The sequence below is a fragment of the Pristiophorus japonicus genome, chromosome X (genome assembly GCF_044704955.1).
Source record: "Pristiophorus japonicus isolate sPriJap1 chromosome X, sPriJap1.hap1, whole genome shotgun sequence".
Taxonomy (NCBI): Eukaryota; Metazoa; Chordata; class Chondrichthyes; family Pristiophoridae; genus Pristiophorus; species Pristiophorus japonicus.
The window spans coordinates 11,019,288-11,044,629 of NC_092010.1; the positions used below are offsets into that span (position 1 = coordinate 11,019,288).

Genomic DNA, 25,342 nt, shown 5'->3' on the forward strand with positions numbered 1-25,342 from the left:
CTGCTTTGTCCTGGATGGTGTTGAGCTTCTTGAGTGTTATTGGAGTTGTACTCATCCAGAAAAGTGGAGAGTGTTCCATCACACTCCTGATTTACATAGAACTACATAGACTGTACAGCACAGAACTGGGCCGTTTGGCCCAACTGGTCCACGAGCCTTCGAGGTGGTAGAGCAGCTTTGGGGAGTCGGGAGGTGAAGCTCTCACCACAGAATATTTAGCATCTGACCTGCTCAATTACCCACGGCATTTATGTGGCTGGTCCAGTGAGTTTCTGGTCAATGGTGACCCTCGGGATGTTGATGGTGAGGGATGCCATTTAATGTCAAGGAGAGGTGGTTGGGCTCTCTTTGTTCAAGATGGTCATTGTTATGTATGGAGAAAGAATCTGACTGGATACTGTGAGCTCAAAATAAAGTGTAACCGTAGTCTTTTATTGCAGCTCTCCAGAGTGCCTCTCCAACCTGTGAGGCCTCCTTAAATACCTGTGCTCCCAAGGGATTATGGGATCCCTTGGGACTCCAGGGGATGAGCCCTCTGGTGGCTGTACAGAGTAAATACAAGTTTGCATATATAACAGTCATTGTCTGGTATTTGTGTGGCACGCATGTTTCTACTTATCAGCTCAAGCTTGGATGTTGCCCAGGTCTTGATGCAAGGTCCTGGAGCTGAGATGATTGACCTCCGACAACCACAGCCATCTTCCTTTGTGCTCAGTATGACTCCAGCCAGTGGAGAGTTTTCCCCCTGATCTCCATTGACTTAAGTTTTACTAGGGTTCTTTATTGCCACACTTGGTCAAATATTCCCTTGATGTCAAGCTCGTGTCCATGTTTGGACCAAGGCTGTATTGAGGTCTGGAGCCGAGTGGTCCTGGCAGAACCCAGACTAAGCCTCGGTGAGCAGGTTATTGGTGAGTAAGTGCCGCTTGATAGCACTGTCGACGACCCCTTCCATCACTTTGCTGATGATTGAGAGTCGGTTGCCGGGGCAGTAATTGTCCGGATTGGATTTGTCCTGTCTTAGGTACTGGTACAGCTTGGCTAGATAGGCGGCTAGTTCTGGAGCACAAGTCTTCAGCACGACAGCCAGGATGTTGTCAGGGCCCATAGCCTTTGCTGTACCCAGTGCGCTCAGCCGTTTCTTGATATCATGTGGAGTGAATCGAATTGGCTGAAGACTGGCTTTTGTAATGGTGGGGACCTCAGGAGGAGGCCGATATGGATCATCCACTCGGCACTTCTGGCTGAGAATGGATGTGAATGCTTCAGCCTTGACTTTTGCACTCGCGTGCTGGGCTCCGCCATCCGACTCCACAAGAAACAACACCCCTGTAAGTTTTGGAGCCTATTTTTGAGCAGCCTCCAGTGCTCCCTTTAAAGACCATTGGTTAGGTGTCAGCCATGACTCATTGGCAGCACCCTCGCCGCCGAGTCAGAAAGTTTGTGGGTTCAAGCCCCACTCCAGATCTTGAGTACAAAATCTAACAATCCAGTGCAGTGCTGAGGGAGTCCGCACTGTCGGAGGTGCCATCTTTTGGCTGAGATGTTAAACCGAGGCCCCCGTCTGCTCTCTCAGGTGGATGTAAAAGATCCCATGGCACTATTTGGAAGAAGAGCAGGGAAGTTATTCCCGGTGTCCTGGACAATATTTATCCCTCAATCAACATCACAAAAACAGATTATCTGGTCATTATCATATCATATAGCAAGTTGGCTACCGCGTTTCCCACATTACAACAGTGACTACACTCCAAAAGTGTTTCATTGGCTGTAAAGCGCTTTGGGACGCCCTGAGGCCATGAAAGGCGCTATATAAATGCAAGTTATTTTCTTTCTCAAGACCCGGAAATCTCAGTCAGATCCAGCACATCGTAAACTCCGACTGGTCGCAATGAATTCACATGTCTGTGTGTAAGATGGGCACAGGAGCCTCAGTCCAGTATTGAACATAAGCCTGTGCTCATTGCAGGCGACCACCAGGGGCACCTAAAAAGAAAGTCCCCAACCAAGTTGGCAGTGCCCCAGATGCCAGTGCAGATCGGGCACGAGCCTCTGCCTGGCTAAAAAGTTTATTGTTGTGTCAGTTTTAATGCCATAAAATGGGTGCAACAATATCAACTTTAGGCCACAGTGCTTCTAGGCTACAGAGACAGGGATTGGGAGGGGGGGGGGAAGCAGCCAGGGTTCCCACTACCGACCACTGCCCAGTGCCTCTGGCGGGGAAACGCACATGTGTGACATTGGGTGAGGTCAAGATTGGGGTCACTCGCGATGCCCCCAGTTCAATATGCTGCAACACTCACTGCTGAGGTTAGCACAAGAGCGACACTTGGATTGGGCACTAGAGGGCAATCGTTTCCTGTGGAGCTGTAGTCCAGTGAAAGTCAGAGCCTTTAGGAGAGGGGAAAGACTGGCAGTGGCGAGTAATCCGATTACAGAGGCGAGTCAGGGAGGAATGGTTTAAAAGATGAAAGTCCCAAGAATTGGAGCAAAGAGCTCACTTATATCTTCTCGATTGCAAGGTCAGAGCTACAAACTCTTGGGGGATTGCAGCATTGCGCCTATCTCTGTGACTCAGTACAAAGATCAGCGCTCACCGAAGGTGATCTGTGAGTTCCACCAAGACAAGCAAATATCAACTGGAGGGTGAGCTGTCAGCGGGAACTCCGTAAGTACAATCTGAAACCAGCATGCTCCAACAATCACAACGAAACCACAAAGTCACATGGATTTGTGGTATTTTACAGAACACACTGGTTTTTTTTCTGATTTAACTGGCTAACAGATTCGAGAGACTTGTTCCTAACGTTGTGCAATTGCAGCTGAATCAATCTACACGGGGTTTTTGAAGCTGAGGAAGTTTGTTTTTTTTTACAGTTTTTCCTCCCCTCCTAAAGGCACTTACTGTTGCTGGGTCCAGTTCCCCAGACACGACCCTCACTCTCATACCTCAGGGCTGAGCCTCAGCAGTGAGTTGTTTAATCAGGGAGGAAGGTGCCTACAACATATCGCCATCCTGTCCTCTCCACAGCTCCACACCCTCTCCAGCAGGGCTCACTGGACAGTGACCAAGACCAGGAACACTGGCTCAATTTTCTTATCTCTACCGAAGGCAGCACTGAGGAAAGTACAACTTCCCACTCCCCTAACGGCTGACAAGGCTGACACCTTCCTGCTCTGTATGGGCCAGTCCCATACTGGGAAGTGTATCAACCTGTCTGGTACTGTACACCCCATGTGTGTCTCAGTGTCCCCTGTACATGTACAGTACACAGGGTAAAGGAATGATTCACTCCCGTCTGGTACTGTACACCCCGTGTGTGTCTCAGTGTCCCCTGTACATGCACAGTACATAGGGTAAAGGGAAACGATTCACTCCCGTCTGGTACTGTACACCCCGTGTGTGTCTCAATGTCTCCTGTACATGTACAGCACACAGGGTAAAGGGTAACGATTCACTCCCGTCTGGTACTGTACACCCTGTGTGTGTCTCAGTGTCTCCTGTACATGTACAGCACACAGGGTAAAGGGAAACGATTCACTCCCGTCTGGTACTGTACACCCCGAGTGTGTCTCAGTGTCTCCTGTACATGTACAGCACACAGGGTAAAGGGTAACGATTCACTCCCGTCTGGTACTGTACACCCTGTGTGTGTCTCAGTGTCTCCTGTACATGTACAGCACACAGGGTAAAGGGTAACGATTCACTCCCGTCTGGTACTGTACACCCCATGTGTGTCTCACTGTCCCCTGTACATGTACAGTACACAGCGAGTAAAGGAACGATTCACTCCTGGTTGGGTTGAATCGTTACATTGACAAGAACAGTTTTAGAGTGAATCATTTTCCCAGATCTTGACAGGATTCATAAGAACATAAGAACATAAGAATTCGGAGGAACAGGAGTAGGCCATCTAGCCCCTCGAGCCTGCTCCGCCATTCAACAAGATCATGGCTGATCTGGCCGTGGACTCAGCTCCACTTACCCGCCCGCTCCCCATAACCCTTAATTCCCTTAATGGTTAAAAATCTATCTATCTGTGATTTGAATACATTCAATGAGCTAGCCTCAACTGCTTCCTTGGGCAGAGAATTCCACAGATTCACAACCCTCTGGGAGAAGAAATTCCTTCTCAACTCGGTTTTAAATTGGCTCCCCCGTATTTTGAGGCTGTGCCCCCTAGTTCTAGTCTCACCGACCAGTGGAAACAACCTCTCTGCCTCTATCTTGTCTATCCCTTTCATTATTTTAAATGTTTCTATAAGATCACCCCTCATCCTTCTGAACTCCAACGAGTAAAGACCCAGTCTACTCAATCTATCATCATAAGGTAACCCCCCTCATCTCTGGAATCAGCCTAGTGAATCGTCTCTGTACCCCCTCCAAAGCTAGTATATCCTTTCTTAAGAAAGGTGACCAAAACTGCACACAGTACTCCAGGTGCGACCTCACCAATACCCTGTACAGTTGCAGCAGGACCTTCCTGCTTTTGTACTCCATCCCTCTCGCAATGAAGGCCAACATTCCATTCGCCTTCCTGATTACCTGCTGCACCTGCAAACTAACTTTTTAGGATTCATGCATGAGCGTGTGGTAGTTCAGGGGTAGAATTCCGGCTTGCCACGCGGGAGACCCGGGTACGATTCCCGGCCGATGCAGTTATGATCGAAGTATTTCGGAAACCGTGCAATCTCAAAAAGAGTTTCATGCACAAGGACCCCCAGGTCACCGCAGCATGTTGTAATTTCTCCCCATTCAAATAATATTCCCTTTTACTGTTTTTTTTTCCAAGGTGGATGACCTCACATTTTCCGACATTGTATTCAATCTGCCAAACCTTAGCCCATTCGCTTAACCTATCTAAATCTCTTTGCAGCCTCTCTGTGTCCTCTACACAACCCGCTTACCCACTAATCTTTGTGTCATCTGCAAATTTTGTTACACTACACTCTGTCCCCTCTTCCAGGTCATCTATGTATATTGTAAACAGTTGTGGTCCCAGCACCGATCCCTGTGGCACACCACTAACCACCGATTTGCAACCCGAAAAGGACCCATTTATCCCGACTCTCTGCTTTCTGTTAGCTAGCCAATTCTCTATCCATGCTAATACATTTCCTCTGACTCCGCGTACCTTTATCTTCTGCAGTAACCTTTTGTGTGGCACCTTATTGAATGCCTTTTGGAAATCTAAATACACCACATCCATCGGTACACCTCTATCCACCATGCTCGTTATATCCTCAAAGAATTCCAGTAAATTAGTTAAACATGATTTCCCCTTCATGAATCCATGTTGCGTCTGCTTGATTGCACTATTCCTATCTAGATGTCCCGCTATTTCTTCCTTAATGATAGCTTCAAGCATTTTCCCCACTACAGATGTTAAACTAACCGGCCTATAGTTACCTGCCTTTTGTCTGCCTCCTTTTTTAAACAGAGGCGTTACATTAGCTGCTTTCCAATCCGCTGGTACCTCCCCAGAGTCCAGAGAATTTTGGTAGATTATAACGAATGCATCTGCTATAACTTCCGCCATCTCTTTTAATACCCTGGGATGCATTTCATCAGGACCAGGGGACTTGTCTACCTTGAGTCCCATTAGCCTGTCCAGCACTACCCACCTAGTGATAGTGATTATCTCAAGGTCCTCCCTTCCCACATTCCCGTGACCAGCAATTTTTGGCATGGTTTTTGTGTCTTCCACTGTGAAGACCGAAGCAAAATAATTGTTTAAGGTCTCAGCCATTTCCACATTTTCCATTATTAAATCCCCCTTCTCATCTTCTAAGGGACCAACATTTACTTTAGTCACTCTTTTCCGTTTTATATATCGGTAAAAGGAAACGACGTGAAAATAACCAGATTATTTTAATGAATGCCTGCACGGTCATTCAGTCTTTGGTTGACAGTGTGTGAGGATTCATTCTTTGGTTGACAGTGTGAGGTGCCACATAAAAGGTTACTGCACAAGATAAAAGTTCACGGGGTTGCGGGTAATATATTAGCATGGATAGAGAATTAGCTAACTAACAGAGAACAGAGAGTCTGGATAAATGGGTCATTCTCTGGTTGGCAATCAGTAACCAGTGGAATGCCACAGGGATCAGTGCTGGGACCCCAACTATTTACAATCTATATTAACGACTTGGAAGAAGGGACCGAGTGTAACGTAGCCAGGTTTACTGACGATACAAAGATGGAAGGAAAAACAATGTGTGAGGAGGACACAAAAGACCTACAAAAGGACATAGACAGGCTAAGTGAGTGGGCCAAAATTTGACAGATGGAGTATAATGTAAGAAAGTGTGAGGTTATGCACTTTGGCAGAAAAAAATCAAAGAGCAATTTATTATTTAAATGGAGAAAGATTGCAAAGTGCTGCAGTACAGCGGGACCTGGGGGTACTTGTGCATGAAACACAAAAGGTTAGTATGCAGGTACAGCAAGTGATCAGGAAGGCCAATGGTATCTTGGCCTTTATTGCAAAGGGGATGGAGTATAAAAGCAGGGAAGTCTTGCTACAGTTATACAGGGTATTGGTGAGGCTACACCTGGAATACTGCATGTAGTTTTAATTTCCATATTTACGAAAGGATATACTTGCTTTGGAGGCAGTTCAGAGAAGGTTCACTAGGTTGGTTCCAGGGTTGAGGGGGTTGACTTATGAGGAAAGGTTGAGTCGGTTGGGCCTCTACTCATTGGAATTCAGAAGTGATCTTATCGAAACGTATAAGATTATGAGGGGGCTGTACAAGGTGGATGCAGAGAGGATGTTTCCACTGATGGGGGAGAATAGAACTAGAGGGCACGATCTTAGAATAAGGGGCCGCCCATTTAAAACAGAGATGAGGAGAAATTTCTTCTCTCAGAGGGTTCGAAATCTGTGGAATTTACTGCCTCAGTGGAAGCTGGGACATTGAATAAATTTAAGACAGAGATCGACAGTTTCTTAAACGATAAGGGAATAAGGGGTTATGGGGAGCGGGCGGGGAAGTGGAGCTGAGTCCATGATCAGATCAGCCATAGAAACATAGAAACATAGAAAATAGGTGCAGGAGCAGGCCATTCAGCCCTTCTAGCCTGCACCGCCATTCAACGAGTTCATGGCTGAACATGAAACTTCAGTATCCACTTCCTGCTTTCACGCCATACCCCTTGATCCCCCGAGTAGTAAGGACTTCATCTAACTCCCTTTTGAATATATTTAGTGAATTGGCCTCAACTACTTCCCGTGGTAGAGAATTCCACAGGTTCACCACTCTCTGGGTGAAGAAGTTTCTCCTTATCTCGGTCCTAAATGGCTTACCCCTTATCCTTAGACTGTGACCCCTGGTTCTGGACTTCCCCAACATTGGGAACATTCTTCCTGCATCCAACCTGTCCAAACCCGTCAGAATTTTAAACGTTTCTATGAGGTCCCCTCTCACTCTTCTGAACTCCAGTGAATACAAGCCCAGTTGATTCAGTTTTTCTTGATAGGTCAGTCCCACCATCCCGGGAATCAGTCTGGTGAATCTTCGCTGCACTCCCTCAACAGCAAGTATGTCCTTCCTCAAGTTAGGAGACCAAAACTGTACACAATACTCCAGGTGTGGCCTCACCAAGGCCCTGTACAACTGTAGCAACACCTCCCTGCCCCTGTACTCAAATCCCCTCGCTATGAAGGCCAACATGCCATTTGCTTTCTTAACCGCCTGCTGTACCTGCATGCCAACCTTCAATGACTGATGTACCATGACACCCAGGTCTCGTTGCACCTTCCCTTTTCCTAATCTGTCACCATTCAGATAATAGTCTGTCTCTCTGTTTTTACCACCAAAGTGGATAACCTCACATTTATCCACATTATACTTCATCTGCCACGCATTTGCCCACTCACCTAACCTATCCAAGTCACTCTGTAGCCTCATAGCATCCTCCTCGCAGCTCACACTGCCACCCAACTTAGTGTCATCCGCAAATTTGGAGATACTACATTTAATCCCTTCGTCTAAATCATTAATGTATAATGTAAACAGCTGGGGCCCCAGCACAGAACCCTGCGGTACCCCACTAGTCACTGCCTGCCATTCCGAAAAGTACCCATTTACTCCTACTCTTTGCTTCCTGTCTGACAACCAGTTCTCAATCCACGTCAGCACACTACCCCCAATCCCATGTGCTTTAACTTTGCACATTAATCTCCTGTGTGGGACCTTGTCGAAAGCCTTCTGAAAGTCCAAATATACCACATCAACTGGTACTCCTTTGTCCACTTTATTGGAAACATCCTCAAAAAATTCCAGAAGATTTGTCAAGCATGATCTCCCTTTTACAAATCCATGCTGACTTGGACCTATCATGTCACCATTTTCCAAATGCGCTGCTATGACATCCTTAATAATTGATTCCATCATTTTACCCACTACTGAGGTCAGGCTGACCGGTCTATAATTCCCTGCTTTCTCTCTCCCTCCTTTTTTAAAAAGTGGGGTTACATTGGCTACCCTCCACTCGATAGGAACTGATCCAGAGTCAATGGAATGTTGGAAAATGACTGTCAATGCATCCGCTATTTCCAAGGCCACCTCCTTAAGTACTCTGGGATGCAGTCCATCAGGCCCTGGGGATTTATCGGCCTTCAATCCCATCAATTTCCCCAACACAATTTCCCGACTAATAAAGATTTCCCTCAGTTCCTCCTCCTTAATAGACCCTCTGACCACTTTTATATCCGGAAGGTTGTTTGTGTCCTCCTTAGTGAATACTGAACCAAAGTACTTGTTCAATTGGTCTGCCATTTCTTTGTTCCCCGTTATGACTTCCCCTGATTCTGACTGCAGGGGACCTACGTTTGTCTTTACTAACCTCTTTCTCTTTACATACCTATAGAAACTTTTGCAATCCGCCTTAATGTTCCCTGCAAGCTTCTTCTCGTACTCCATTTTCCCTACCCTAATCAAACCCTTTGTCCTCCTCTGCTGAGTTCTAAATTTCTCCCAGTCCCCAGGTTCGCTGCTATTTCTGGCCAATTTGTATGCCACTTCCTTGGCTTTAATACTATCCCTGATTTCCCTAGATAGCCACGGTTGAGCCACCTTCCCTTTTTTATTTTTACACCAGACAGGAATGTACAATTGTTGTAATTCATCCATGCGTTCTCTAAATGTCTGCCATTGCCCATCCACAGTCAACCCCTTAAGTATCATTAGCCAATCTATCTTAGCCAATTCATGCCTCATACCTTCAAAGTTACCCTTCTTTAAGTTCTGGACCATGGTCTCTGAATTAACTGTTTCATTCTCCATCCTAATGCAGAATTCCACCATATTATGGTCACTCTTCCCCAAGGGGCCTCGCACAATGAGATTGCTAATTAATCCTCTCTCATTACACAACACCCAGTCTAAGATGGCCTCCCCCCTAGTTGGTTCCTCGACATATTGGTCTAGAAAACCATCCCTTATGCATTCCAGGAAATCCTCCTCCACCGTATTGCTTCCAGTTTGGCTAGCCCAATCTATGTGCATATTAAAGTCACCCATTATAACTGCTGCACCTTTATTGCATGCACTCCTAATTTCCTGTTTGATGCCATGATCGTATTAAATGGTGGAGCAGGCTCGAGGGGCCATATGGCCTACTCCTGCTCCTATTTCTTATGTTCTTATGTTGTTATGATTCATTCTTTGGTTGACAGTGCGAGGATTCAGTGCAGATTGTGAGCTGTGCAGAGGTTCACACTAAAGTGAGGATCTGATATGGGGATTGAAAGCACTGGGCAGCAAGTGGAGCACGGTGCAGAAGGACCAGTTATCCCGGTCTCCGCCCTGTTACCGCTGGGTTGGTAACAAAATGGAGTTCAGATAAATACTGTTGGAAAACATCTGATTGTAGAAAGTGTGGAAAGAAAAGATTTATCTAGCGGACATGCATATCATGCTGGACAGATGGGGAAGAAGAACCTGGGAATGTTTACAGGGTGATCGGTGCTGAAAGCTACCAGAGAAGGGCACTGTTATGTCTATAGTGTACTTATGACTGACTCCACAAGGCTTGAACTGTAGTGACCTTGGTCCTTTATTCCAAACTCCAGAGTGCTGTGCAAGCATGGTGTGCAGCCTTTTATACAGGGCCCTGCCACCAGGGCAGGAAACCCCCGGTCTCCACCAGTTGCACCCTCTAGTGGTGCCAGCATCTATGTACATGGTGTGAACCTTATTGATAGTACATCAGGTAAACAAGTCTCCATCTTGTACAATCTCACAGTGACCACACAGAGAGTACATCTATAGTCAGCATATACAACAGGCACATTATTCAGAAAGCACATAGTCTGGGATAGAGAGAACCAAAAGTGACAGTGTTAGAGGACAGCATCCTATTGATAATTTACTCCTCAAATCAATAACCTGCTTATACATTGAATATCACATTCAACCGTCCCACCATCCTGAACTCTGTATCTTGGGCCTTTATGAATACAAATGCTCGTTCCAAATAGCCAATATTTATGAATCTCTCTTCCTCCCTCCAGGTGATAATCCATACAATTCTGCATTACTTAATGATATAAAAGTTATAATACAACTTCATAGAAGGAGAATTCAATTGACTTGTCCCTTATCAATAACTTTAGTTTTCCTTACTGAACAAGCTCTTTATTTGAGTACAGCTCCATTACTTTGTGATCTTATCAGTAGTTTCACTCTTGATACCTATAATTGCTATTCCACCGCCAAACCTTTATTCATAAGTCTGTCTTTAATTCTGTTGCATTCTGATTTTCTGCACTTGTTCCCAACTGATTCAAGTGCTCTGAAGTACATGAGTCAGGATGCCCAGGCATGTTTTTTAATTATGTTTACTGAAGTGATTAAACTGACCATTATTTTAAGATCAATCCCAGCTCAACAGTCCAATGGTACTTTAAATTGACTTTCACTTGTCTGCTTAACAGGCTAAAGGTTAACGTTACTAAAATATCAATCAATGAATAGTAGTCTAATATTAGTAGACTGCAGTCAGTCGGATTAACTCTTTCCTTACACAGTGACAGTGCCTGTATTCAAATGTGACTGAATTGCATTCAGTCTGATCTGAATTCAGATGAAGGAATTAAAGTGCACCTGGCTCTTGAATGGGAAATCCATAGTAACTGAACTCGAGGTTATGATCAAACTTTACAGAGCTCTGGTCAGACCCACCCTGAGCACTGTGTCCAGTTCTGGTCAGACCCACCTTGAGCACTGTGTCCAGTTCTGGTCAGACCCACCTTGAGCACTGTGTCCAGTTCTGGTCAGACCCACCCTGAGCACTGTGTCCAGTTCTGGTCAGACCCACCCTGAGCATTGTGTCCAGTTCTGGTCAGACCCACCCTGAGCACTGTGTCCAGTTCTGGTCAGACCCACCCTGAGCACTGTGTCCAGTTCTGGTCAGACCCACCTTGAGCACTGTGTCCAGTTCTGGTCAGACCCACCTTGAGCACTGTGTCCAGTTCTGGTCAGACCCACCTTGAACACTGTGTCCAGTTCTGGTCAGACCCACCTTGAGCACTGTGTCCAGTTCTGGTCAGACCCACCCTGAGCACTGTGTCCAGTTCTGGTCAGACCCACCTTGAGCACTGTGTCCAGTTCTGGTCAGACCCACCCTGAGCACTGTGTCCAGTTCTGGTCAGACCCACCTTGAGCACTGTGTCCAGTTCTGGTCAGACCCACCTTGAGCGTTGTGTCCAGTTCTGGTCAGACCCACCTTGAGCACTGTGTCCAGTTCTGGTCAGATCCACCCTGAGCACTGTGTCCAGTTCTGGTCAGACCCACCGTGAGCACTGTGTCCAGTTCTGGTCAGACCCACCTTGAGCACTGTGTCCAGTTCTGGTCAGACCCACCCTGAGCACTGTGTCCAGTTCTGGTCAGACCCACCTTGAGCACTGTGTCCATTTCTGGTCAGACCCACCTTGAGCACTGTGTCCAGTTCTGGTCAGACCCACCTTGAGCACTGTGTCCAGTTCTGGTCAGACCCACCTTGAGCACTGTGTCCAGTTCTGGTCAGACCCACCTTGAGCACTGTGTCCAGTTCTGGTCAGACCCACCTTGAGCACTGTGTCCATTTCTGGTCAGACCCACCTTGAGCACTGTGTCCAGTTCTGGTCAGACCCACCTTGAGCACTGTGTCCAGTTCTGGTCAGACCCACCTTGAGCACTGTGTCCAGTTCTGGTCAGACCCACCTTGAGCACTGTGTCCAGTTCTGGTCAGACCCACCTTGAGCACTGTGTCCAGTTTTGAGAGTGGTACATGGGGTCACAGTGTAAGACGAGTCACCACCTCCCTCTGCTCCTGAAAGCCCATCTCTTTGACAAAGCTTTTATTCACGTCTCCTGATATCTCCTTCTTTGGCTCGACATCCACATGTGTTGGATCATGCCATGTGAAGCACTTGGGATGTTTTTCTATGTTAGTGACGCTGTATAAGTGCAAGTTATTGCAACGAGAAGACTGAGGGAGGATGTGATGGAAGTATTTAACTCACTAAGGCTCAAGGATGGAGAGGATATTAGCATGAGGTGAAAACTGATCGTTCTTTTTGACACGGTTGACCACTCCATCCTCCTCCAACACCTCTCCACCATCGTCCAGCTGGGTGGGACTGCACTCACCTGGTTCCATTCTTATCTATCTAATCGTAGCCAGAGAATCACCTGCAATGGCTTCTCTTCCCGTTCCCGCATCGTTACCTCTGGGCTCCCCCAAGGATCTATTCTTGGTCCCCCTCATATTTCTCATCTAGATGTTGCCCCTTGGCGACATCATCCGAAAACACGGCGTCAGTTTCCACATGTACGCTGAGACACCCAGCTCTACCTCACCACCACTTCTCTCGACCCCTCCACGGTCTCTAAATTGTCAGACTGCTTGTCCCACATCCAGTTCTGGATGAGCCAAAATTATCTCCAATTAAATATTGGGAAGACTGAAGCCATTGTTTTCGGTTCCCGCCCCAAACTCAGTTCCCGAGCCACTGACTCCATCCCTCTCCCCAACTCCTGTCTGAGGCTGGACCAAACTGTTCGCAACCTTGGTGTCATATTTGATCCTGAAATGAGCTTTCGACCACACATCCATACCAAAGCTAAGACCGCCTATTTCCACCCTCTGTAACATCACCCGTCTCCACCCCTGCCTCCGCTGCTGAAGCCCTCATCCATGCCTTTGTTACCTCGAGACTTGACTATTCCAACGCACTCCTGGTCGCGAAGGTCGCTAACGGGGCGATGCGCGCGGCGATGACATCACGATCTCTGGGCATAGGAGGTCGGGGCGGAACGCTGTAGCGCCGTTGTTAAACTCCTGCCCAATATGGCGGGAGGCATTATACGCGTCGCGCACAGTAGCAAACTCATTTGCGCCTCGTTAGTGCCCCCGGGGGAGCTAACAAGATGTGCAAATGCACCAAATTTCTAGTCCTTAGATCTTTTGAAGTTAAAGTTGGAGAGAAGCAGATCATTAAATACAACTGGGCGCGGGAAGATGGACCAAATGTACTAATGGCTACTGATTTTTATCTACAAGTCAAAGTCAAGTCTAATTGGGTAAGGACAGGGGTTAATCCTGCCTGGGAGCTAAGTGCAAACAGCGCACCATGCTCTGGTGTAAACTCATTCCTATAACTATTCACAGCACGGGGTGCAGACTCAGATTAGGGAGGAAATGAGCGCTGGGAAAGGAAAACTGTGTGCAAGTCAAACTCAAAAGGGGGAAAATCCTGAACACCTTTAGAGAGCATCACATGGAGTCTAAATCCATGATCAACCTTTGCTGAGCCTGAAGGGGCAGAGGATGAAGAGGAGCCAGTCAGAAAGGCAGGGAAAGGATCAGTGGGTCTCGACAAGTGAGGCTGATGGCTGCACTCGGTGCTTGCGAGGAAGACTGTCCTGAGTACCACTCACAGCACTATCCCCACAGGTCAGTAATACAGCAGGCCTGCACGATCTAGCCACACTTCAGGCCACAGCTGGATGTGCCAACCAGTAAATGGGGCTGTAAAAGGAAAGGGAAGTGCTAGTTCGTTCAGGGACGGTTAAATGGTATTGATGTTTAGCCCAGAGAGGGCCAAGTTGTATTTTTATTATTTTTGATGAGGAGCAGTACAAAATAGATATATCATAGTTGGCCGTGTGCTTTAAGTTCACCTTCTGAAAAGAAGGAAAAGCACGCATGCATATGTGCTCAGGGTATATGTATCTCAGGGTACATATATCTCAGGGTATGTGTATCTCAGGGTATGTGTATCTCAGGGTTCGTGTATCTCAGGGTATGTGTATCTCAGGGTATGTGTATCTCAGGATACATGTATCTCAGGGTACGTGCATCTCAGGGTTCGTGTATCTCAGGGTACGTGTATCTCAGGGTATGTGCATCTCAGGGTACATGTATCTCAGGATACATGTATCTCAGGGTAGGTGTATCTCAGGGTATGTGTATCTCAGGATACATGTATCTCAGGGTACATGCATCTCAGGGTACATGTATCTCAGGGTACGTGTATCTCAGGGTACGTGTATCTCAGGCTATGTGTATCTCAGGGTATGTGTATCTCACGCTATATGTATCTCAGGGTACATGTATCTCAGGGTACGTGTATCTCAGGGTATGTGTATCTCAGGGTATGTGTATCTCAGGGTATATGTATCTCAGGGTATGTGTATCTCAGGGTACATGCATTTCAGGGTATGTCTATCTCAGGGTACGTGTATCTCAGGTTACATGTATCTCAGGGTATGTGTAGCTCAGGATATATGTATCTCAGGGTACATGTATCTCAGGGTACGTGTATCTCAGGTACGTGTATCTCAGGGTATGTTTAGCTCAGGATATATGTATCTCAGGGTACGTGTTTCTCAGGGTATGTGTATCTCAGGGTACATGTATGTCAGGGTACGTGTATCTCAGGTACGTGTATCTCAGGGTATGTGTATCTCACGCTATATGTATCTCAGGGTATGTGTATCTCAGGGTATGTGTATCTCAGGGTATGTGTATCTCAGGGTATGTGTATCTCAGGGTATGTGTATCTCAGGGTATGTGTATCTCAGGATATGTGTATCTCAGGGTACGTGTATCTCAGGGTATGTGTATCTCAGGGTACTTGAATCTAATGGTACATGCCAGGCAGACTACACTCAGTGGACAGTACATCATCATCATAGGCAGTCCCTCGTATCGAGGATGACTTGCTTCCACGCCAATAAGCACAAAATTAGGGGTTCTAGCCCATAGACAGGCTAAGTGAGTGGCCAGAAATTTGGCAGATGGAATATAATGTGGGAAAATGTGAGGTTATCCACTTTAGCAGAAATAATAGAAAAGCAAATTATAATTTAAATGGAGAAAAATTGCAAAGTGTTGCAGCACAGAGACCTGGGGGTCCTTGTGCATGAAACACAAAAAGTTAGTATACAGCAAGTAATCAGGAAGGCGAATGGAATGTTGGCCTTTATTGCAAGGGGGATGGAGTATAAAAGCAGAGAAGTCCTGCTACAACTATACACGGTATTGGTGAGGCCACACCTGGAGTACTGCATACAGTTTTGATCTCCCTATTTAAGGAAGGATATACTTGTATTGGAGGCTGTTCAGAGAAGGTTCACTAGGTTGATTCCGGAGATGAGGGGGTTGACTTATGAAGATAGGTTGAGTAATTTGGGCCTCTACTCATTGGAGTTCAGAAGAATGAGAGGTGATCTTATTGAAACTTATAAGATGATGAGGGGGGCTTGACAAGGTGGATGCAGAGAGGATATTTCCATTCATAGGGAAACTAAAACTAGGGGACATAATCTCAGAATGGCCGCCCATTTAAAACTGAGATGAGGAGGAATTTCTTCTCTGAGGGTTGTAAATCTGTGGAATTCTCTGCCCCAGAGAGCTGTGGAAGCCGGGACATTGAATATATTTAAGGCGAGATAGACAGATTTTTGAGTGATGAAGGAATATGGGGAGCGGGCAGGGACGTGGAGCTGAGTCCATGATCAGATCAACCATGATCGTATTAAATGGCGGAGCAGGCTCGAGGGGCCGTATGGCCTACTCCTGCTCCTATTTCTTGTGTTCTAACAGTACATATAATTGATGGTACACACAATAGACAGTATACATAGTACAGGGTACATACAGCACCTAGGGCACACAGCAGACAGTGTGTGATACACTGGGTGCACAGTTCACACAGCACAGGCTACAGACAGCACGATACATTACATGGCATGTATGCTGCTTTCAGAATAAATCCATTTTTTTCTCAGAACTCCAAAATGAAGAAGTCCATGGAAGATTCTGAAGTGCGAGAAAGAAAGAAACAATCGACAGAAAACACAACGCCAAGAGCCGTAGAAAATGGTGAGAGTGTTAAATAAATACACTAAATTGGACCAGCCACACAGATACTGTGGCAACAAGAGTGGGTCAGAGGCTGCGTCATGTATGTATGCTTGGGTTTACTAGCCACCAGGTGGCGCCACTGTCGGAGGTCATTGGGCTGTACGCACGTGTGTGCGGCCCAGGTATAAAAGGCCAGCCATCTTGTAATGTAGTCACTTTGGGCCCTAATAAAGTAGAGCCAGGTTTGTACCTGTTTGGAGTTTACAGTATTCTGTCTATTGAGTTATTACATACACAAAATTTGGTGACGAGGTAACAAGAACCTTCGCTTGCAAAAATGAGCACAATTGGAATTCTGGAGCGATTTGTGGAGGGAGGAGATTGGGCAGATTTTGTAGCTTGCTTGAGCCAGTATTTCGTGGCCAACAAAATGGAGAACGAGGCAGACGCAGTTCAGCGCAGGGTGGTCCTCCTCACGGTTTGCGGTCCGAAAATCTATGGACTCATAAAGAATCTCCTCTTGCCCTTAAGTCCAACAGACAAGGACTATGAAACATTGTGTGCTCTGGTACGTGACCATCTCAAACCAGATGAAGGCATCATCATCTCAAGCTATCGATTCTATACGCACGTTTGTTCTGAGGGCCAGGATGTACCAGAATTCGCTGCCGACCTAAGACGTCTAGCTGGACCGTGTAAGTTCGAAACTGCGTTGGCAGACATGCTGCGGGACTTCTTTGAGGTGATCCTGCGTAAGCTACTGGTGGCGGAGACGCTGGATTTGAGCAAGGCCATCACAATTGCCCAATCATGCATGACGACGGACAAAAGCTTAAAGCAGGTATCATTGAAAAATCTGAACTCGGCAAGTACTGTAAACAAGATAGTATCGTCGTTTGGCAGAGCTGCATATGGCAGGGCCTACTCGACTGCGTATGCGAAACCTGTGGTTGCTCAAGTCCGCCAACGGGAATGAATCCGATATCACCGTGTTGGCGTTGTGGGGGAAATCATCGGCATCATCAGTGTCGGTTTAAACGGTATATTTGTAAAGGCTGTTCGAGAGTGGGGCATCTCCAGCGCATGTGTCCGCAACTGAGCAAGCGACACACCATGTGGAGGATGATGACCAGTCTAGCGTGGATCTGGATGTGCAATCCCCCGAGATACCAGAGGAGGAAGTGTATGGACTGTATTCGTTCCGAACAAAGAGCCAACCGATAATGATTAATGTAAAGCTTAATGGTGTGCCGGTATTGATGGAATTGGACACGGGCGCGAGTCAATCAATAATGAGCCAGAGGACATTCGACAAGCTGTGGGATACTAAGGCTGTGAGGCCTAAGCTGAGTCTAGTCAATGCCAAGTTGCGTACATGCACTAAAGAACTCATAACAGTGATTGACAGTGCAGGAATCAAGGCGTCGTATGATGGTGCGGTTCAACATTTACCGTTATGGATTGTTCCAGGCAATGGTCCAACACTGTTCGGCAGGAACTGGTTAGAAAAAATCAAATGGAACTGGAACAAGATCAAAGCGTTGTCGTCGGAGGATGATACTCCATGTGCTCAAGTGCTGAGCAAGTTCCCCTCGCTGTTTGAACCAGGTATCGGCAATTTCACGGGAGCCAAGGTGCAGATCCACATGGACTCGGATACAAGACCCATCCATCATAAAGCTCGGGCAGTTCCGTACATGATGAGGGAGAAGGTCGAAATCGAACTGGACAGACTCCAGCGTGAAGGGATCATATCACCCGTCGAATTTAACAAATAGGCCAGCCCCATTGTTCCCGTGTTGAAAAGTGATGGCACTGTCAGGATTTGTGGAGACTACAAGGTTATGATCAACCGAGTTTCGAAACAGGATCAATACCCGTTACCGAAGGCTGATGACCTGTTTGCAACGCTAGCAGGGGGGGATGTCATTCACAAAACTGGATCTGACGTCGACCTACATGACACAGGAGCTGGTCGACACGTCGAAGAAACTTACGTACATCAACACTCATAAAGGACTGTTTATCTACAACAGGTGTCCTTTCGGAATTCGCTCGGCTGCAGTCATATTTCAGAGGAACATGGAGAGTCGACTGAAGTCCATCCCCAGAACCGTCGTGTTACAAGATGACATCCTGGTCACAGGTCGTGACTCCGCCGAACATCTGAACAACCTGGAAGAGGTTCTACATAGTCTGTACAAACGTTCGAAGTATGTCTTCATGACACCAGAAGTCGAATTCCTGGGGAGGAAAATTGCTGCTGACGGTATCAGGCCCACGCACTCGAAAACCAAGGCCATCAAAAATGCACCCAAGCCTCAGAATGTGACGGAGCTGCGTTCGTTCCTTGGTCTACTCAACTACTTCGGTAATTTCTTACCTAGATTAAGCACCTTATTAGAGCCACTGCACATGCTGCTAAGAAAAGGCAACAACTAGGTTTGAGGTGCGTCTCAAAATAGAGCTATTGAGAAAGCTACTAATCTGCTTTGCTCTAACAAGCTGCTGGTACATTATGATTTGTGTAAGTGTCTAGTATTGGCCTGTGATGCTTCGTCATATGGAGTTGGTTGTGTGCTCCAACAAGCTAATGAGTCAGGCAAATTACATAAGCTTCAAAAAGTTTGTCAAAGGCGGAAAGAGCCTACAGCATGGTAGAGAAAGAAGCACTAGCCTGTGTGTATGGGGTTAAAAAGATGCATCAGTACCTGTCTGGTCTTCGATTTGAACTGGAAACAGATCACAAGCCACTCATTTCACTGTTTTCGGAAAACAAAGGTATCAATACCAATGCATCGTCCTGCATCCAGAGGTGGGCGCTGACATTATCTGCCTATGATTCGCCATAGACCTGGCACTGAGAATTGTGTTGATGTATTGAGCCGTCTGCCGTTGCCCACACCGGAGGTGGAGATGCCACAACCGGCAGACCTACTGTTAGTCATGGATGCTTTTGAAAGTGAAGGAACCCCTGTCATGGCTCAACAAGTTAAGATCTGGATCAGCCAGGACCCGATATTATCGGTTGTGAAACGTTGTGTCCTTAGTGTTGATTGGTCTGCCATACCCAAGCAAATGTGTGAAGAGACCAAACCTTACAACCGTTGCAAAGATGAACTGTCCATTCAATTAGATTGTATACTGTGGGGTAATCGTGATGTTCTGCCCAAGAAAGGCAGAGAGAAATTTGTGCGTGATCTACATAGCACGCATCCCGGTATTGTCATGATGAAAGCCATTGCCAGGTCTCATGTATGGTGGCCTGGAATTGACTCTGATCTGGAATCATGTGTGTATCAGTGCAACACTTGCATGCAGCTTAGTAAAGCACCAGCGGAATCGCCGCTGTGTCTGTGGTCGTGGCCATCTAAACCATGGTCCAGGATCCACATCGACTTTGCAGGTCCCTTTCTGGGAAAGATGTTCTTAGTTGTGGTGGATGCTTATTCCAAGTGGATAGAGTGTATAATCATGTCATCCAGCACATCCACAGTTACCATTGAGAGCCTTCGTGTCATGTTTGCTACTCATGGTCTGCCCAACATCGTTGTCAGTGACAACGGATCTTGCTTCACCAGTCTGGAGTTTCAAGAGTTCATGAAACTCAATGGTATCAAACATGTGAGGTCAGCACCATTCAAACCCACATCCAATGGACAAGCAGAGTATGAAACGTGTAACTCAAGGTTCACTGCAAACTCACTTGTCACGCATATTGCTGAGTTACAGGACAAGACCCCATACACTTGCCGGGGTCTCCCCTGCTGAACTATTGATGAAGAGAGGTCTCAAGACCAGACTCTCTCTTGTCCACCCTGACTTGAATAATCATGTTGAAATCAGACGTCAAAGTCAGCAGTGGTATCATGATCGCGCTACTGTGTCACGCAACATTTATATCGATGATCCTGTGTATGTCATAAATTATGGTCACGGTCCCAAATAGATTGCCGGTACTGTTACGACCAAGGAGGGTAACAGAGTGTTTATCGTCAAGCTCAAGAATGGGCAAACATGCAGGAAACATGTTGATCAGATAAAGCTACAGCACACGGATGAACTGGAACAGTCTGAGGAAGACACAATCAGTGACCAACCAACCTACTCTCAGTCATCAGAGGACTCCGCTGTCATCAATGAATCTGGACTTTCAATCCCTGACAAGGTCAATGAATCTGGACTTTCAATCCCGGACATGGTCAATGAATCTGGACTTTCAATCCCTGACATGGTCAATGAATCTGGACTTTCAATCCCGGACATGGTCAATGAATCTGGACTTTCAATCCCGGACATGGTCAATGAATCTGGACTTTCAATCCCGGACATGGTCAATGAATCTGGACTTTCAATCCCTGACATGGTCAATGAATCTGGACTTTCAATCCCGGACATGGTCAATGAATCTGGACTTTCAATCCCGGACATGGTCAATGAATCTGGACTTTCAATCCCGGACATGGTCAATGAATCTGGACTTTCAATCCCGGACATGGTCAATGAATCTGGACTTTCAATCCCGGACATGGTCAATGAATCTGGACTTTCAATCCCTGACATGGTCAATGAATCTGGACTTTCAATCCCTGACATGGTCAATGAATCTGGACTTTCAATCCCTGACATGGTCAATGAATCTGGACTTTCAATCCCTGACATGGTCAATGAATCTGGACTTTCAATCCCTGACATGGTCAATGAATCTGGACTTTCAATCCCTGACATGGTCAATGAATCTGGACTTTCAATCCCTGACATGGTCAATGAATCTGGACTTTCAATCCCTGACATGGTCAATGAATCTGGACTTTCAATCCCTGACATGGTCAATGAATCTGGACTTTCAATCCCGGACATGGTCAATGAATCTGGACTTTCAATCCCTGACATGGTCAATGAATCTGGACTTTCAATCCCGGACATGGTCAATGAATCTGGACTTTCAATCCCTGACAAGGTCAATGAATCTGGACTTTCAATCCCGGACATGGTCAATGAATCTGGACTTTCAATCCCTGACATGGTCAATGAATCTGGACTTTCAATCCCTGACATGGTCAATGAATCTGGACTTTCAATCCCTGACATGGTCAATGAATCTGGACTTTCAATCCCTGACATGGTCAATGAATCTGGACTTTCAATCCCTGACGTGGTCAATGAATCTGGACTTTCAATCCCTGACGTGGTCAATGAATCTGGACTTTCAATCCCGGACGTGGTCAATGAATCTGGACTTTCAATCCCGGACATGGTCAATGAATCTGGACTTTCAATCCCTGACGTGGTCATGAATCTGGACTTTCAATCCCTGACATGGTCAATGAATCTGGACTTTCAATCCCTGACATGGTCAATGAATCTGGACTTTCAATCCCGGACATGGTCAATGAATCTGGACTTTCAATCCCTGACATGGTCAATGAATCTGGACTTTCAATCCCTGACGTGGTCAATGAATCTGGACTTTCAATCCCGGACATGGTCAATGAATCTGGACTTTCAATCCCGGACATGGTCAATGAATCTGGACTTTCAATCCCTGACATGGTCAATGAATCTGGACTTTCAATCCCTGACACGGTCAATGAATCTGGACTTTCAATCCCGGACATGGTCAATGAATCTGGACTTTCAATCCCTGACGTGGTCAATGAATCTGGACTTTCAATCCCTGACACGGTCAATGAATCTGGACTTTCAATCCCGGACATGGTCAATGAATCTGGACTTTCAATCCCTGACATGGTCAATGAATCTGGACTTTCAATCCCGGACATGGTCAATGAATCTGGACTTTCAATCCCTGACATGGTCAATGAATCTGGACTTTCAATCCCGGACATGGTCAATGAATCTGGACTTTCAATCCCGGACATGGTCAATGAATCTGGACTTTCAATCCCTGACATGGTCAATGAATCTGGACTTTCAATCCCGGACATGGTCATTGCCACTCCCATCAGATCGGTTACCCAGCCCCCAGTCATAACAGACTCAGAACACTCGCCCAAGGCTGGAGTTGGACTGAGACGATCAACTCGGGAGCGGAAAGCCCCGGACCGTCTCAATTTGTAAAAAGACCGTTACTAATATCTTAAAGGAGGATATTGTCATGTATGTATGCTTGGGTTTACTAGCCACCAGGTGGCGCCACTGTCGGAGGTCATTGGGCTGTATGCATGTGTGTGGCCCAGGTATAAAAGGCTTGTAATGTGATCACTTTGGGCCCTAATAAAGCAGAGCCAGGTTTGTACCTGTTCGGAGTTTACAGTATTCAGTCTATCGAGTTATTGCACACACAACAGGCTGGGTATTCTGCGGCTCAACTCCTGACTCCCCAAAGCCTTTCTGCCATCTACAAGACACAAGTCAGGAGTGTGATGGAATACTCCACTTTCCTGGATGAGTGCAGCTCAAGAAGTTCGACACCATCCAGGACAAAGCAATCCCATCCACCACCTTAAACATTCACTCCCTCCACCACCGGCGCCCCCTGGCTGCAGTGTGTACCATCTACAAGATGCACTGCAGCAACTCGACAAGGCTTCTTCGGCAGCACCTCCCAAACCCGCGACCTCTACCACCGAGAAGGACAAGGGCAGCAGGTGCATGGGAACACCATCACCTCCACGTTCCCCTCCAAGTCGCACACCATTACAATTGCCCCCTATTCCAATTGCCCCTCTCTTTCTCAATTGCCCTGCTCCCTCCCTCCCTCTCTCTCTCCCTCCCTCTCCTCTCCTCTCTCTCTCTCTCTCTCTCTCGGTCATCCTTCTCCCAATCACCCCCTCTCCAGTGTGACCCCCAACCTGATCTCCTTCAAGGCCTGAGCCGAGGGCCGGTGCTGGTGTGGCAGTGACCCGCTCTCCAAGGCCCTGTCTCCAGCGAGTCTCCTGAGGACACACAGCAGCTCACCGGATCGATGACGATGAGGTGCACCTCGGGCCTATCCAATCAGGGCAGACTCATTTGCCCCTCTGTGTCTCCATTCGGTAAGAGTTTTATTCCTGTCTGTCGACCATGAAGAAAGGAAACTTCACATGGTGACACGTGATAAGATCCGATAGCTGGTGTACAGGGTGAGGATTCTCTGTTATGATCTCTGGGTTCTGCTATTGTTTATTTAGATACTGGATGGAATAGTGTGTGCTCCAGACTGTAGGGGAGGTGAGGTCCACTTATTGGAAAGGCCATTGATGCTGAGCTTGAGGAATGTCTCGCGTTATAGCCCCGAAACATGACAGAACCCTTGTAGCCAGTGGAGGGAGGGGCCTTTCATTCAGTTAGTGCGGGCTGAGTTTGAGCTCCGATCCGCGTGATGAAAGGACCATGTTTAAACCTCTGTGAGTCGTAATCTAAGAGGGACTTTTCTCTATTAAGTCACTAGAACACGAGAACAGGTTGTACGGTAACCATTTTCCCTTTCCTTCAAGGTTCAGCAGACTACGCCAATAACTTTGATCATCTGATTACCTGGAAGAGACACATTGAGGTAGGCGATGTGACTTGTCTGAATCACGTGACTATCATTATGGTTTTACCTTATTAAAAGGTTTAAGGACTTCACAATACAAGTTGTAACGTCCAGCCTTGTTGACATGTCTTAGTGAGCACATCTTTGCTGGCAGCCACTGCCAATTGCAAGGATACAATTGTTGCTTTAATATTTCCAATTTTCCACCAATATTAATGGGTCAGAAATTGCTGCAGTGGGGAGTTTGGTGAATGGCATTAATTGGACTTTTACGCTCACCATTGACATGACAATAGATTTGCGCCGCAAATTGTTGAAAATGTGAATTGATAATGGCCGTCCGTACCTTGGTGAACATCAGGCCCAATGGTCTATCTTCTTGACGAATGGAATTTAAGGATCGAGACAGAAACAGTAAATGATGGAGAAGGAAATCGGGGAAATTAGAGTCAAGTCAGAGATAGAAAGAGAAATCAGGGGAGGGAAAGAAAGAGAGAAAAGAGAAACGGAAAAGTGAGACAAAATTCAGAAGGACAAGCAGTAGAAGAGGACACGGTAACCTAGTTGTGTTTGGCGATTACTGTGTTGGTCTTTGAGAGGTTGAGTGAATGACAGGGTAAGTGTGCAAAATGTACAAACGTTCCTGACCCACGAAGTATGGAACCAGCAGACCAGTGGGTGCATCATCACATGGGAACAAAGGAATTTCTGGACGAATAAAGACCACGGTTCATCTAGTCCGCCTTCTACCATCCTGGGAGTCACATGATACAACGATAACGGGGTTGTTGACTAATTACAGCAATCACTCTCGATCAATGAGTCTGGAACTGACCCAGACACCAGGCAAGGAAAAGTCCAGTGGTGGAGAGCTTTGTGAACCATAGGACCAACGTCACCTTTTCACTCTCGAGCATGTTACACTCACCACACGTCACGTCTCAAATTACTCATGCTGGATCCCAAAGTGTCATCTTCTGAAAGAAATCTGTCTAATTTGAATCTGATTGAGTGACCCTCTCCTGAGTGTTAAAACAGCTTTGCGCCATGAAAATTGTTGCCTCTGAAACTGTGGCTGGCAAGACTGGCACACGAAGGAAACCTCGAGGGACAATTTAATGACTCCACAGATTCAGTGTTCCCTTTCTGGACCTCTGAGTGACTATGCCAGGACCAGAAATCACGCCATTAACAGGGTCCTCCACGGCACTAAGTCCCGAAATGGCTGTGGTGGGGATAATTCGTAATAACATCGTAAGTCCCGCAATAATGCGATTGCCATTCAGTTCTATGGGGAACCTCACGGCGAGAAAGGGTTTTTATCAGCTTTGACAAGGCTAATGGCCAAGCAGCGCAGATCGTGCAGCAATTGGCAGAGAATTGGCGAGTGCAATGTAGCCAAGTTTGCTGATGATACAAAGGTGCATGGGAAAGCAAATTGTGAGGAGGACACAAACAATCTGGAAAGGGATACAGACAGGCTAATGAGTGGGCAAAAATTT

The 25,342-nt window shown here is 46.6% G+C and overlaps 1 long non-coding RNA gene across 1 annotated transcript; it reads left to right on the plus strand.

Moving 5' to 3' along the window:
- The first annotated feature begins 2,529 nt into the window (after positions 1–2,529).
- LOC139240818 (uncharacterized) lies at positions 2,530–23,859 on the plus strand. The gene is made up of 3 exons (XR_011588740.1): positions 2,530–2,668; positions 16,285–16,378; positions 23,800–23,859. It is a non-coding gene; the product is annotated as an uncharacterized lncRNA (long non-coding RNA).
- Positions 23,860–25,342: the final 1,483 nt, after the last annotated feature.